Source organism: Limulus polyphemus, unplaced genomic scaffold (assembly GCF_000517525.1).
Source record: "Limulus polyphemus unplaced genomic scaffold, Limulus_polyphemus-2.1.2 Scaffold754, whole genome shotgun sequence".
NCBI lineage: Eukaryota > Metazoa > Arthropoda > Merostomata > Xiphosura > Limulidae > Limulus > Limulus polyphemus.
Window position 1 is genome coordinate 354,816 of NW_013666364.1, and position 4,551 is coordinate 359,366.

Genomic DNA, 4,551 nt, shown 5'->3' on the forward strand with positions numbered 1-4,551 from the left:
CAGACCTAGCGCACTAACCACTAGGCACGCACAGTCTCATGGAAAAGATATGTCACGTTTCATAGTGCGTTTCATTCGGAAAATTCCTTCGATTGGAGGTGTCCGTAATTTTTGCGAACGATAAGTGTCTAAGAATGAAAACTAAATTCCTTCGATTGGAGGTGTCCGTAATTTTTGCGAGCGATAAGTGACTAAGAATGAAAACTATTCACTTGTCACCTAAAAATAAAGCCTATTACTTCCCATGTACACTTATAGGTTTTTATAAAAAGCAACATTGGATATTCACTACATAAAACCTGTGTAGATGTGAAGAAAAGACAATGGCGACAACGCTACACAGAACCGGTATAGATGTAAAATGAAGACATACAGGAGACAGAACAATGACCCAAGGCAGGACTGATTTCTGACCATTCAGACTCGCTAATACTTTTTTCATACACCACATCCATTGTGATCTCCAAAACGATTATGAATTCTTGTATCGACCCAAACTATCCTCAAGTAGGTTGGTTTGCCATCACTTAAGGTCTGTACTGGGATTCTGTTGGCTGAACGTGACAACCGAGAATTTTGAAAATGGGTCAAGGCCGTATGACTTGAACTATCCAAAATTGGACGTTAATGCTCTTCGTGAATGAACCCAGTGATACGATTTTGACCGCTGAGGTGACAAGTCTATTTGGGGAAACATCAACATCACATCTAAGATTGATGTCCATGTGTCACAAAACGTTCTTTCATTGCTTTGACAGCTGTGAATTACAGGGATGAGATTCTGGACATTTATATGAAGTCATACACAAGCACCACTGGAAGTGATTTCTTCCTTAAGAACACCAACGCCCTCACAACAATCTGGTCATGGAAATATTTGTTGAGAGATAAATTTTTGTCCACTGCAATTGTCGCTCTATCTCCAGACTCGTACCCAATTAATAATGTGTGGAACTCCCTCCAGCATGCTGTTCTGGCCTTCCCTGTTAAACCCGCTCGATCTCCAGACTCGTACCCAATCAAGAATGTGTGGAACCCCTTCCAGCATGCTGTTCTGGCCTTCCCTGTTAAACCTGCTCGATCTCCAGACTCGTACCCAGTCAATAATGTGTGGAACTCCCTCCAGCATGCTGTTCTTGCCTTCCCTGTCTCCAGAAATGTACGTATAAAATCCACCCGAGTGAACCATAATTAAATCATCGATATATTTTATATAAAAACACGAAATTGAGAAATTATTTTAGTATAGTTAATAAAGGGGATTTAGTTTTTATTGGGTTTGCTTCTGGAGACTGCAATTTGAAATACTGATAGTTAGAGGCCATATGTTATTTCGTTTCCTTATTATAAAAAATGTAAACATCATTTTCTTCACCGGCAGTTAAATGAAATACAAAATTTCAATATATATTCCAAAAATCTACTTATATGTATCCATTATGTATGTTGAATGTATATACATATATTTACATGTTCTGGAAATTTTGGCTTAAGTAGTTTATATAATTTTACAAAAGATCAAGTACCGACGTTTCTTCATCTTCTTATTCTCATTATGGTTTTGCTCCAGATGATGTGATTCAAATGTTTTTTCTCTTAATGTAGATAGAAGGATTCAACTACTGTTTCTTTTATTACATTCTTACTGTAGATAAAATGATTTAAATGTTATTTATTTCATTACATTCTTACTGTAGATAAAATGATTTAAATGTTATTTATTTCATTACATTCTTACTGTAGATAAAATGATTTAAATGTTATTTATTTCATTACATTCTTACTGTAGATAAAATGATTTAAATGTTATTTCTTTCATTACATTCTTACTGTAGATAAAATTATTTAAATGTTATTTCACATTTAAGATAGTTCTTCGATACCGACAATAAGCTTGGTTGATCTTTCTGTCACCTTTCAGGGTCTATCAATGAATATCAGTTAGACTAGACATGTCCCCCAGTGGTACAGCGGTGTGTCTGCGGACTTACAACGCTAGAAACCGGGTTTCGATACCCGTGATGGGCAGAGCGCAGATAGCCCTTGTGTAGTATTGTGCATAATTAAAAACAATAGACTAGACATAACGTTTTAGGTTGTAAATATTAATTTTATTCTTACCCATTAGTTCATTTTGGCTGCCTTTAAGTTGGTATGTATATCTTTACAAAATTTTGCAGGTTATTTTTAAACATTACAAGGCTTTTGTACACAAAATATCAGGTTTTTAAATTAAGTAATAATACTTTAAGTTAAATTTGTTCTTATAATTTTTCTTTCAAAATGTTGACTATCCAACACGCAACATAACTTTAAATTTAAGAATAAAAATACTTTTATGCATTAAAAAAATGTCAAATTTCACACATGAACTCTCTAAAATTTTCTAAGAAAATCTAGATAATTATCAAACATTCTTTTTAGAAAAAAAAACTTTATATTTTATCTGTTATATCCACTACTGTATCACTGTACGGGTTGGTGCGATTTGACTGACTTCGTAACCTCAATAAAAAAATTAGGAAATAAATATAAATTGTGCTTTTTTTCGTTCTAGAATGACTACAAATTATAACACGAAAAACACAAATGTTTAGTCTAAATAACTTAAATTTCATAACATTATACATTTATATATATATATATTTATTATTTTTATTATATTGACCTTTCAGCTGTCCCTGTCTAACAATAATGAAGTTACAATGACGCGGCGCACTTGCACTGATGTTACCGTATTCAAGAATATAAAGCTGGCCTTTACAAAGTGATCTGTCTTGGCTGCGTGTTTTGTTTTTTAAATACAGTCACGTTTTAGTGTTAATACGTTATATATGTATATATTATTTATAACACTGAGGGCGCTAGTGTAACATGTCATTATTAATAATCTATTATTTTATTCTACGCTAATATAAATATACAAGTTAAAAGTAAATGTCATCAATAGAAAATACCTTCCTTTCTAAAGTATGAGATAGATTTTAAGCCTTCATCCAAAAAAAAAGGACTAACAGTAAAAGGGAATTATTACACGTGACTTAGCCTAACTTCGTACTTGGAAAAAAATGAATCCACGAGCCGAATTTTTTCTTGAGCTACCGTTATTTAAAAGCGTCCTATTATATGTCTAGCCACCAGGTGGCGACAGATAACTCTTTCAAGTAGACAGAATGTATATGTCAACTAAAATCAGCAGCTTTTGGAAAACTTAATCTCATTATTTTTCCACTAGAGATGCTGGCGTCAAACAAGTCGCAGAGCAAATAATCTTCGTAAAACTTGACTGAGTCAACAAAACATTGCGCTTGATATGCTAACTCAAAACAAACGTTGAGTTTTCAACGTCTCGCTGAATAAACACACGGAAACTTTTTGAAGGTTTGAATAACCTAAGTACCAATGTTCAGACCTCTAACCCGAAGCTATCTCATCTGTGTAGTTTTGAATAAAATAAAGCTACGTTGTTCAATACTGTTTACATACAGTCACTAATGTGGCTATTATTAAACTAATTTAACAAGAATGAAACTAATGTGTAACGATATCATTTATAATTTAAAACTGTTCACACGATGTGAGCTTTTAATATGAAGATATATATCTACATATGAACAAGTGAAGAAAGAACTTTTCAAAAAAGGATGTAAATGTATGGATGGCATTTGCATCATCCCTACATAATAACACAGGCATACTGTGTAGTAGAATGTTAACAGACAAAAATAGGATAAATTATATATATATATATATTGCTATTTGTTAATTCTTGCCTGTGCTATTGTGTAGGAATGATGCAAATAACATCCCTACTATCTTGTTTGCACTGTTTTTAACGGATGGATATTAGCCATCCCAACGTTTGCTTCATTTTTTGTAAAGCTTTTTCTTTAGTTGTTTTATAATGCAGTGTTTCAATAGACATAGGAAGGTTGTATTTACAATCAAGTTCTAAATACAGTGAGGTTCCAAATGTAATATTTATTGTTTATCTATTATTGGCTGGTAATTCCTGTTTCATCCTGTACTTAAGTTTTCTAAATGAACACCAAATCTTTGTACGAAAGCTAACTTCAAGAGGCAATGATAACATCGTTTACACTAGATTTATGATTTTTTTAAATTACTACTAGTTAATAATAATTATATAAGCGGATACTCCATTTGAACCTATGTCACCTCAGTGAAATTGTTTGGTTTTTGAAGACAAAGAGATCTGAGTATCTAGATGTAATCTATTTTACTCAATCAGGGCAGTCAAGGGGTTAGTTTGAAGACCTACAACACTTTACAACATTTTTTACACTTGTGTTTTACTGCAGAAAGTAATAAAATCCTTTAAAGACGATTTAGTAAATTCAGAGTTTATAATGCTTGTAACCCTGAGTTATCTGATTGAGGAGTAAGTTAAATATCATAACGCTATCGTAAAAAGTAATAAAATCCTTTAAATACAAATTCAGAGTCTACAATGCTTGTAACCCCAAATTATCTGATTGAGGAGTAAGTAAGTTAGTATAATACTAACATTCAAGGAGTTAGTTAAAGAGT